Genomic DNA, 12,832 nt, shown 5'->3' on the forward strand with positions numbered 1-12,832 from the left:
TTGATTTTAAATGCCAGATTAATAATTAGCAGCTAGTTATTAGAAGTTCTAATACAAATTAACAGTTTCGATCCTTCCTGAAATACTCTATTGTACTACAAAATAATATCCTACAGTTAGACTTTTTTTTTCACAGTAGAATCATCCCGACATGTGGCTCATTGGCGGTTTACCTATTGTAGAAGTTTGTTCTAATAAGCGTAGGCCTAGTCTATTCTGTTAATGGAATCAGTACTTACGACTCCGTCATAAGAATAACTCTCATGCCTGCCGTGCGCGCTCGAGTACACTTTCACACAACAAATAGAAAACAAGCTCTTCAAAGCAAATGAATTCATAAGTAGGTCTAAGATAAGAAGACGAACTCTCAAACAAGTAAGCAAGCCTTCAAGCACATAAATAAACCTAAGCGTACTTAGAAACATACATTAATAGGACTACAAATAAGTGAGTTCACAAACATGCATAGGCTAGCTCCTACAAAAATTACAAGAATATTCACAAGATCGGTATAAATAGACATAGAATAACCTGTACTTACCATGAAATAAGACCTAGGCCTATGTATTTAAAACGAAATGAGCGTTCAAATAGCCTATTGTAGAATAGGCCTATAATCTCAAATACAAATAAATGGTCCTACTTACATTAGGCCTAAACATATAGTGTAATATGTCGCAGCAGATCTAATTTTTATTATGAAAATCATTCGTCGCCTTTGTGCTGAACTAATGTGCTAAGACCTCTTCCGCCGACGTCAGTACAGTGTACTGATATCGCTAGTTTGGTTTGACAAGGTTCTAACTGCAAAAACCATTATTCTGAGAAAATTGAGTTTAAAGTTTCATTATATTATAACTTTTTTATTTATTAATATTTTTCGAAATAATTTTATACACCTTCTTAGATATCAATGGAAAGTAGTTTTAATGAGTTCTCTTTAAAAAATTTCTTTTTTTAAATCGTAGATTCTGAGGTAGCGAAAATGCAGTTAGAACCTTGCCACTTTAAATTTGACACTTCAGGAAAGTTACAAAGGTGTAAGTGCACATAGAACCTTGTCAAACTAACTTTTTAATGACTATTCAAAAAATGTGTTAGTTACAACTCCAGATTTTAGGGACAAAAAAATTAAAACACCGTAAATCTATGTTGAAAAAAGAACATTATGGTATCAACTATAAAATAATATTGGATTGTGACACTATTTCAAACAAAAATGTATTTAGTCTATACTAAGTGGGTTGCTGAGTACTAACTTGTCTTGCAGAGCCATGAAAGGGATAGCTGCTTTGATGTCCTTTTTCAAATCTGAGAGTTCAATCGTCTTATTTTGGATTTTTGGTTTGATATTCAAAATACGTATTAATGCTGTGGAACAGGCTTCAACACTCCTCTGTGTTCATTAAAATTGATATTAGCAACTTTTGTTTATCTGTCTCATGGGTTAATTTGTATTTGATTTCATGATAAGGCTTATGTTTTTGTGAACTTCGCAGTAGCTAGTTGGGAGAATAGAACAGTCTTGTAGGCCCTAATTTAATAGTTTTACAGTTGCTGAAAAATCCTTGATATCTTCTGCTCTCATTTGTATTACCCGATAAGAGTTACGACGGTTCACCTGCTTTAACAGTCTTATTAGATCTATTGGAGTGTAGCAGACTGCAGAAAATAATAGGTTCTATGAAGGTCTTCTTGTTCTTTGTGAGTATTTTTTGGCTACATTTATATTTGCATATTGCCTGACATTTTTGGTATATTTACAGTTTCTTATGAAACAGATTTTCCTCTCCTCTACGATTCACATAGTCTACACCTTATCTTCCTGATGTGCTTTCTACCGCATATTACATTTCCACGATACTGGTTTGGTCATAACCTTCCGTACATTCTTCTTCGTTGGTGTTTTTTGTATTAGTTTCAATTCCAACCGTACTCCTTTTTTCTACTTCATTTTCATCAACATCCCTTTTAAAACGGTTTGTTCTAATGTTACTTTTATAGACCTATTCTGCGGTTGCTGTCGCACAATAAATATTCACGTTCGATTGTTGAGGAATAGATCTTCACATAATGTAGGAAATTTAAGTTTTTTACATCATGATGTCTTTTTTACTTTCTTCCTCTAATATTTAAAACAACATTATAAGTTACTTACTTTATAGGCCCACAGACTTTCTGAGTTTTATGTTCCTGTTAGTCAAGAAGTAACACATTTATAACAGTAACAGAAAATAGTAATAAAATAATTTATTGAGCTCACTGTGTATACAAAATTTTAAATAACACCATTATAATAATATGTAATATGGTAAAAAGGGCTCATAATTAAGGTTACTCTAAAAGAAAACTAATTCCGGAATGTGGTATGTGACAACAATGTCTAATGGATAACTATGACACTCATACAAATGTAATTCTTGCGAATATTGTTAACTGGTTCGATTTTTTGGACACACTATAGTTACAGAAATAATTCAATTTATTACTTAGCAGTATTTTCATCACTACTGGTTGGTCTCTATAGAAGTAGGTGGGACGAAATCATCTGAATCACTGTTCGAGAAAATATCTTGCTCGGATTTATATTCACTCATGACTGTATTATAAGTAGACATCGGATTTTTAGGCACTAAAAATTGCAGTTTTAGGCGCCTAAAATAAGCTCAAAATTTGTAAAATTAGGCTCTATTTTAATGAAAATAGGCATTTTAGGCACATCAAAGTATCATACTTATTTCTTTCACTGAAATTTTTAGTTATACACTAAAATACGCACAAAAAAGTATGTTTAAACATTAAAAAAGAATACTATATTATATTTATAAACAGAGCTGCACAAATTTAATATATTGAAACTAATGAAATAATGATTATTGATATCACGATTACTCATTTTAAGTTATTGAAATTCAGTTCCATGCTCAGACTTTATTATAATTATCTGCACAGTACACCACCAGAATTTTTTCTAAATTCTCCACAGTTAACCTTTGCCTTTTGTCACTGAGAATCATTTCGAAAGCAGAAAAACTTCTTTCAACCGAAACTGATGTGAGAGGCGCAAATTTTAAATTAGGTACAATAGAAACATCAATACTTACTGGAACATTTACACTTTCCCCCGATATCACTCTTGATACTTTTTCCAACAATGAAAATCCTACATTCTTATTTAATACGTTGTCCCACTTATTTTTAACTTTTTTCCCAGTTTCGCCCAAAGCAGAATGTATGTTCACTTGAGCTTCCTTTACTATTGCTATTTGGCTACAAAGAGATTGTTTTTCACGTTCTAATTGTTCAATGCTTGCAGGTATGAAAGAAAAGTTTGATGTTATGTAGGCAATATCGTTTTTCACTCGTGAGTCATTCAATCTTTCACTGCTTTCACACACGCTGCACTATCAGTTTCAGGTAATTTATCAATAACTGTGACCACTTCTTTAAAATACTTAGAATAATACACCACTGACTGAATCCAGGTTCCCCATCGTGTAACAACCGGCTGAGGTGGGAGTGGGATATCTGGAAAGTTCTCTCTGAATATTGAAATACTGAATGGGGGCTTTACAAAAACATTTTTTTGTGTTAGAAATAAACGAATTGACAAGAGGAAATTCATTCCGGATTGTTTCAGAAACCCTGTGAAGGCCATGTGCTAGACAGGTTACATGCGTGAGGTTAGGATAAAATGTTTTAAGAAGTGGAGCTGCAGCAACCATGTATGAGGCAGCATCAGTACAAAACAACAGAACTTTAGAATCGTCTATATTACCTGAGTATAAAGACTGTAGGCCTTTATTTACAAAATAAGCAATGGCTTGGCTAGTCACTTTCGAAAGTTCCTTAACACATACGAGGTGTGGAATCGAAGGTCCATCAGGACTATTACCATATTTGCTATATACCTATTCATAGGATCTGAGGTTTCATCCACAGAAACCCATATGTAAGAATCACCTATATCCTCCCGAATGGAAGCTAAAGTTTCATTGTATATTCTGTCTAAGTAATGTTTTCTTAGGGTCGACTCAGATGGGATATTTTGTTTGCAGTATTTTTGTAAAAACTGTCTTAAAACCGGATTTTCAATTGCATTCCAGGGAATGTTAGCAGCAACAAACGCTCTGGTTAAATCAGCATAGAAATTGCTGCTGAGATTGGATGAAGTAGGCTGTGTTAGTAAAGTTTGTTGCAGTTGATTTTTATGCTGAGCTTTAGCCTTATGAGCCGCTCCTTGCACATGCTGCTTTAGGTGGCACTTCTTTTCTTGCGAAATCTAAAAATGTAAAGTAAACTGAATTAAAATAAAATCCTAATTGTTGTATTGCCGTATTTCTATCACAAAGTTAGTGGGTTCGAACAATCAAAATTTTAATGACCTGCAAATACATTAACTATCGGAATTTAAAAGGTTAAAGTGTAGTGGTCTTAAAAAGAATTATACCTCAGGATAGCTCAGTCAATGTAGAAATATTATAGGCCTACTCATTAAAATTAATAGAATTTATGTATTTCAACTATTGTTACATGCCTGTTTGCTACAAATCTTGCAGAATATTATTTTTCCATCATAAGTGAATTCTGAATATTCTGTTAGCCATTGCCGGATCAATGTAGATTTTGCACTTATATTTTTCGGCATTATCGCGTTAAACTTCACAGGAAAACGTCCTACCGCTCAAAACTTCTCAACACATATAAGGTGAGAGAAAGAGCAACTGTTAACGAGCATTCAAATGAACCGTTGTTATTGAGATTCAATTGGACAAAAATACAAAGTTCCACTTATTGTTGCATTTCCTGGTAGTGTTAACACTAGGAGGGCCATTCTTTTAAATATTTTGTAACGGTTTACCCTACTAATTCGCAGTTTTACGACTTTTCATAAATATTTCAAAAACACTCTTTCTCCAAAAATTGTGATTTTATGACACTCTGAAGGGCAGTACAGCTAATTGGTTTCAGACCGAAAACAGTCATTTTTATAGTATAGTATATCTCTGAATCGGTAGCAGCACATGTTGTGATTGTTGCCTGCTTCAAAACTAAGATTGGTTCTTTGTCGGCATTTATGCCTCCAAACATGTTAAATTCGGTGAAATCTATTGCGAGTGTCGTGAGATTCAAAACATTTTGTTTCCTTTATCAATGGTTTCATGGCCGGTGTGAAGCAAACTTTCCACTTTTTAAATGCCTTAAATTTCGCAGTGAATGCATGTATAAATTATAAAAAGTAAGAGTAAAATGCGAAACTTTACAGTGAGTTAGGCATTTTTAGGCGAATATTAACAAATTAGGCTCTAATAACCGTTTTAGGGCATTTTAGGGCACTATAAAACTCTTTGAATACCTTTCAATTTCCATGAAACACAAATATTAATAATTATTTTTACTTTTCTCCTAAAGAAACAAAATAGGCATTTGCCCTAGAATCCGATGTCTGATTATAAGATTCAATCTAACAGAACCTAAATAAAGTCACTTCAGAAAAAATTACTTATACGAGTATCCAACAATGAGTAGATAACCAAGAACGTTTCAGTAACAGGAATGCTCTTTTAAATCGCCAACACTGCAGAACAAAAGCATGAGCTACGGTTTTGTAGCTACAACTTTGTGAAATTAAAAAATTAACCAAATTCATTGCAGATAGAACTATGGCACAGTACTAATTGCTTTGTTAGTCAACGGATAACAATTAAAGTCAGTTTCCTATAAAGATCTGATTGAATGAAAGGTTATGAGTACACAGTCTCAATTTCACCGTTTTTTTCAGAACCTTGTCAAACCAAGCTCGCGATATGTTTACAGATTATCTAAGAAAATTCACTTAAAAAAAACTATGTGATCTGAATTCTCATTTAGAAGGTTTAGAGCGGCGATCGGCAAATGTAGTAGGCCTATATTTAGGCCTAGTACAAGTCGAACGCGACTTCTCAACCCCCACCCTCTGGTCCACCTGCACGGGCAGGTTTAGCATAATCCTAGGCTTACGGGGTGATTGAGCTAGATAGCCTTGCTGAGATCACTGCAGAACGGCTAAAGATATAAAATGCCGACCACTGGTTTAGGATGTTAGTATCGGTGTATAGCGGGCGGTCTATGAAGTATAGGCCTACAGTGCTCAAAGAAATCGTTGTTCATTATTTATTGAAAAGCACGAAATAACTTATGCGATAGGTCCAAAAATTTTTGGATAGGCTTATTAGTTTATTGCAAACATTTTCTTTTTGTACAAAAATTAATTTACATCAGTGATTAATGTTATAACTTCTTTACTGTGTTAATACAATACAATTACCTGGCTGACTAGTTTCGACGTGTTGCCGTCATTGTCCGAAGTCTAATGAGATCCCGAGCTATCTTCTGCTATCCTGATATATAGTGGAGAGTGTTCATGATTGTGTCGAAATATTACATTATGCAACGAGCCTATAATGGTAGTAATTAAGACGCGAGTATGTTTATGAAACGAGCGCAAGAGAGTTTCATAATTTTCATACGAGCGTCTTAATTACCATTATAGTCAAGTTTCATACGACTTTTTATGCTCGACCATAAGTTAATAAGTTATTAGTCACATCGAGTGCTTTTGCCGAAATTTCCGGCGGTGTAAGTTGCAGCTCGTTATCACTAGTGTCCGCCATTTTTACTTTGTATAATCTCGTGCTAGTTGTCTTTCGATTGCATTTCCGAGAATAATCGATATTTGCGCTTTCATATTGCTACAATGGTATTTTCTGATTGGTGGAACATCCGAACTTTAATGAATAGGTGTACTTTAATGAGGTCCATTAAAGGGCTGCTACCAGGAGTTTAATTACTACATTTCGGCATGGTCGAGCATAATAGTAATATGTGTTACAAGAGCGGTATGTTGACGTTTTCATGTTCGAGGAAAAGATTGAAAAAGCGAAACGTAGTTGAGCTTTTTTAATTTCCGAGAACATGAAAACAAACATACCGCTCGTGTATCGTACATTATTTTGTGCGAAGATCGTTTTATTACATGCCTGAAAGAGGAATTTCTAATTAGTTGCAATGAAATCTCCATCTTGGTTTCTGTTCAATGACGGCACTTTGGAAAACAAATATATCTATCTTCAATATTGTTCCTATAAAATGTTTTCTGTGTTTACTATACTCCAGCAGGCCGTGATATACGTCAGTCTTTTTTTTCCCCCCAGTCTATAAATGCGAACTTAAAACAAACGGTAAGGTTATGTAATGATTTATTTTTCATTTTAATATTTTAACAATATTATTTATATAACATATTGCAGTAATAACATCGGCATCTGAAATCTTGTTGATTTTTTCACGGCTTCCTTCATGTTACGTGCATCACGAATGCAATAACTTTAGTGGAGTAGTAGAGTTTACTTAAGTTTTGCAAATATTTAAAAACAATAATTAACAGTGCAATTTAGGTGAAATTGCAGTGGTAAGTTTCCAATTTATAATTATTACTATGTTAAACGTCTCTAAAAATCATATGTTAAAAGCCTAAAGCAGTAAAATGAATATGTCTCTTAAGCGGTAAGAAGAGGAAAATTATGTGTGTTACGCTGGGAATACTGAATGTGGTATTTCACACTTACCGCGTATTGGTTTTGTGCGGAAAGCAAGCAAATACGCACAAAAGGTATTTACGTATTTCTTCATAAGTTTGCAATAAAATAATAGACCTATACAGCAATTGCTTTGAGCACTGTACATACCTTAAATTTATTTTGAGATTACTTCTTGTAGATGATAATAATTAAAATATGTTGCATTAGTTTCTCTAGTAGCCTGTGTAGTGTAGCTAGTTCTGTTTCCGCCCTTCTTATTTTGTATTCACAACACTACTTTATATCATCAGCATGAAGGAGTCATCCCCAATAAAATTAACATTGAGGTCGGGCCAAGTAGTTTACGATTTAAAGTCTCTTGGCTTGTGACATTCGAGGCCTGCTGCAATTCTTTATGCATCCATTAATTAACATTACAATTTTAATTTACTTGTTTTAAATTTTGTATTATTATTATTATTATTATTATTATTATTATTGTAAATTTTTAATTGTATTCAAAATTTAATTCTGTATATTCTATATTATTATTGTATCACTTGTGCTGGGCTATTATTGGCCTATGGCCAGGGATTCAGAACTGGCGAGAGAGGGATGGAAACCATGGGGAAAGCGTTGGTTCCCCGTCCACAGGCATTGAATGACGTATCTGTGGACCGTAAGCAATCACATAAGACAGACATTGAATACGAACTCAATGACGCGGGGATGGAAGGAAGGATAGAATGACATTCGATGAGTGACGCAACGCCACAATTGTCGCCCAGTTCTCCAAGCCTGCCTATGGCTGTTGACCAACATATTAATATTATGATAAATAAAAATTATTATTAAGTAACTATTGTTTATTGTTAGACTTATTATTGTTACCGTTACTATTATTGTTTTATTGTTCAATGATAGGGATTTTTCGGCCACATTACCCTTTATACGTAAAATATTCATAGTTAGCAGAATAGACCCTACTAAAACTTGAGGAAACAAATGAAGGTTTCTTTTCGTCTTGAGAAAAGACGGTAAGTCATAAATCTTCACTTCCGCAATGAGTTTATAGCCCATGTGCGCTTAGTCCGTAATGCTTATTCTACCTCTGACTGTGTGTTGAAACTTGGAGCTGTTACAGTGAAGGGAGCGAGGATTAATTTTGGTGCGTGAAGTAAAGTAGACGACTCATGTTACAGAACACACGTAATGTAATTTGATTGGAGGGCGGGTAACGTCTACCATGAATACCAAGCAGCATGCTGCAAGAAAGTGTTCTGTAGACTTTCAGGCAAATACGAGGGTGGTACTAAGAAGACCGCTACCACTTTCAAATCCCTCCCTGTTTGGCTTCCTTTGTATCTGTAACTTTTAAATTAGACACTATTTTTTAGGATGATCGGGTAAGTGGATATTCTTGGAGAGAATCTGTACCATACCCGCATAGTCTATCACAATTCTCACTGTATGTTGTTGAGCTCAGTCACCGCTGTAGTCTGTGTATTGCATGTAAGCTGTCAGCGAATCGATTTACAGCCTTTTCTTTATGTATGTATGTATATGTATGTATGTATGTATGTATTTATTTATTTATTTAACAGCATGTCCCATTACATTTGTTGTAATAGTACATGCTTGGAACATCTGTGGAGTAACTGCCAGCGCGTCCGGCCGCGAAACCAGGTGGCCCGGGTTCGAATCCCGTTCGGGGCAAGTTACCTGGTTGAGGTTTTTTCCGGGGTTTTCCCTCAACCCAATACGAGCAAATGCTGCGTAACTTTCGGTGCTGGACCCCCTACTCATTTCACCGGCATTATCACCTTCATTTCATTCAGACGCTAAATAACCTAGATGTTGATACAGCGTCGTAAAATAACCCAATAAAAAATACATGCTTGGATCTTTCTTAAAAACAATATTATTTAGAATGAATATAATGTGTTATACAGTTTTTAAACACGAAGGCACATAAGTGCATTAATTATACTAAAACATTATTCCTTACGGATTATTCAAATTTATTCTTTCATCAAAACAATATTAAGATTAATTCAATGTGTTATACAATCAAATTTTTAAAAGACGAAGACACGTAGGCCTAAGTGCATTAATTATACTACGTCTAAAACATTATTTCTTATGAATGATTAACATTCATCCTTTCATCAAAACAGTATTACTTAAGATTAATACAATATGTTTTACAATCAAATTTTAAAACACCAAAACACGTAAGTGCATTTATATGTATATATGTAGGCGTATGTATGCATGCATGCATGCCTGCCTGATTGAGGTTTCTTCAAGGTTTCCTCAATCTATTATATTAAGCCTAGACCTTTATATTTGGAGGATTTAGAGAAGTACTGTTTTCAGAACATGGGAGGAGTGATAATAGGAGAAAGAAGAATAAAGTGCATAAAATTTGCTGATGATATGATGTTATGTTGTTAGCAGATGAGGAGTTGATACTAAGGGACATGCTACTGGAGCTAAATGACAGCGATGAGCAATATGGGATGAATATAAATGCAAGCAAGATAAAAACCATGGTCAAAGGAAGGAAAATAAATGTAACGTTGCGATTTCTAAATGAGGTAGCCTAGTAGAGCAAGTAGACAGCTTCAGATACTTGGGGTGTTACTATAAGCAGTAATATGAGCTGCTGCCAGGAAGTCAAAAGGATGGTAGCAATGGCCAAGGAAGCTTCTAATAGAAAAAGGAGCATTTTCTGCGGACTTCTGGAAAAAGAACTAAGGAAGAGATTAGTGAAGTGCCTTGTATGGAGAGTGGCATTGTATGGGACAGTACATGGACTTACGACGAAGTTCAAAGAGCAGAAAAAATTGTTTCACATAAATACGTTATTGACAAAGCCACTAGTGATTTCAATGTTTTTCTTCTGAGATAGGGATAGGCTGTTCTTCACAAGCTGACAGCCGAAACTGATTGAGTGACTTGTTCTTTAATTTGGAGTTAAAAGTTACATCAGATGAAAGTTCAGCTAAATTTTCTTTCTCCTGAAGTGTGAGTCTATGGCAGTCCACGTCCTCCGTGTAAGGATCAATTATCCAAACATTCCCTTGCGGAGGATCTTCTTTATGACCCTTACGATTTTTTTAGCATAACATCTAAGTACCAGGTCACAAAGACCCTTGCCTTTTTACAATGAGAATAACAGAAGAAAACAAATTATACAAATATATAACAAAAGTGAGAAATTAGGACAAGAAATCCATCAGAAACAGGGATTAGCAACTTGAACAAAATAAAATGGGCATTAGACAAATAAAAATAAAAATCAAGTATTAGGAAAAAGTTCTCTTATCAGTGGATTGATATGAGGTCTTGAGGAATGGAAAAAGACCGATCTGTAACTTTATAAGGGCACTAAATAAACTGATGTTCAAATCTTCATAAAGTTGTGTGTTTCTAATAAGGTAGTCTGTTCCTGTGATGGTTTGACAAACTGATCGTTGAATGCCATCTAGTTTCTTCAGATAACGTAACTTTGTGCCCAAATTTCACAGACATAAAGCATATAGGAACGAATCAGAGACGTGTATAACAGTAATTTTGTGTTCATTGGCAAACTGCTTTTGAATAATGGATATAGTGCCACAATCCGTTGAAAAGACGTATCCCTCACAGCTTGAATATGATGTCGGAAGGCGAGACGATTTTCCAATATGACCCCAAGGTATTTAGTTGATGTATTGAATGGAATAGTCTGATTCTGAATACTGAGGTTTGTTAAAACAGATCCTTAGGATAATAACGATTGAAACGTTTGTTTGCAGTTGCGCCGAGTAGAGATGGGAAAAGTTATTTTCTCGTAACAGTTTCAACTGTTGCAGTTCCTTGAAAATACTAAGTTCCAAAATAACAGTACCATATGTAACGTGTGTGAAACTACAAGGTGCACAGTGGTATTTTGGAATCGCACGGTTGACTGGTATATGATGGAAAAGTAGTATTTTGGAACATGTACGTACTGTCGGTGACTCAGGAGAAGACGAGAGCGGACTGAGGAGGAAGGGATGTGAACAGATAACGTACGACAACACGTGCAATATTTGTACTGCAGTAAGCGGAAACATTAAGGTACGGTCACACGTCGCTACTTTTATACTGCAGCTGCAAAAGTTGCGTGTCGTGTTCACACGTAAGCCAAAAGTAGCGCGCTGCACGCTACTTTTCGTGCTGCGCAACCCGAGTGCTGCAAAGTTGCAACTGGAGGTTGCGAGTCTGTTCACACGCAAGGCGCTACTTTTGCAGCCGCAGTCATGCTGCAGGTTCCCATCTCCGTGTTGACTTCTCAGTATACATTTTGTGGTTATGTTCGCATTATTAAGAAACTCATGCGAAAGCTTCCTTATCTATTATTTGCTTTTCTGTCGTATCTAGTATTCAGAAATTGACATTATTTTTACTATAAAGCTTTTAAAAAACGCCTATATACTTAAATGATAGCCAACAGTATATTCACGTAATCAATGTTGGCAACCCTCCTGTTTGGAACTACGCTACGAAAATTAAAAAAAATGAATTATATCGTCACCAATTATGCTCGGACTGTGTTGTGTATTTAATAACTGTTACAAATAATTTATTTTCATCACATTTAACATTAAAATATATCCAAACAATAAAAGTATCATTGAACATTTGGGTAGTAACACTGATTGCAACCGCAGCAAAAGTTTCAACAAAACCGATATCAAAAATGCTGCGGCTGCAACCCCGAGAACCCTGTTCACACGTCGCTACTTTTAAGTTGCGCGTAGCATGGAAAAGTAGCGGGCAGCAGGTTCGGCAGTTTTTTGTACTGCAGTGCTGCAAAATTAGCGACGTGTGATCGTACCTTTAGGTCTCCTTCTGTTCAACTTAGCTTTATTTTCCATACGCAATTTTACTCATGTTTCCAGTACGAGTAATAACCTGGCTACTGGGATGCTTATCTGAGCGATGTTTATAATAATCATCAGGATAGTCAAGAAGGTCACATTCTTTCCGCTCGTCTTCTCCTGAGTAACGGACAGTACTACTAATATGTAATGTAACAGTGATATTTTGGAACATTCACGTACGACTAGTATGTAATATAACAGTGATATTTAGGACGCTAAATGATCACATACTTCCCTGTATGCCATGCGATGCAGTATGATGTCATAGTGAGCCGAGATGTGAATTCTTGGAAAAGAAATGTTTTCCTATGTCAAATTGAATTCGTAGATCAGGTTTGTTCGAAGCAGGAAATGTAATGC

At 35.2% G+C, this 12,832-nt stretch overlaps 1 protein-coding gene across 1 annotated transcript in view; it reads left to right on the forward strand.

The window, feature by feature from the left end:
- The window catches only part of LOC138702769 (nucleolar protein dao-5-like), a 966,798-nt gene that overhangs the window by 678,133 nt on the left and 275,833 nt on the right, over positions 1–12,832 (forward strand). The window lies entirely within an intron of this gene.

This window comes from Periplaneta americana, chromosome 7, assembly GCF_040183065.1.
Source record: "Periplaneta americana isolate PAMFEO1 chromosome 7, P.americana_PAMFEO1_priV1, whole genome shotgun sequence".
NCBI lineage: Eukaryota > Metazoa > Arthropoda > Insecta > Blattodea > Blattidae > Periplaneta > Periplaneta americana.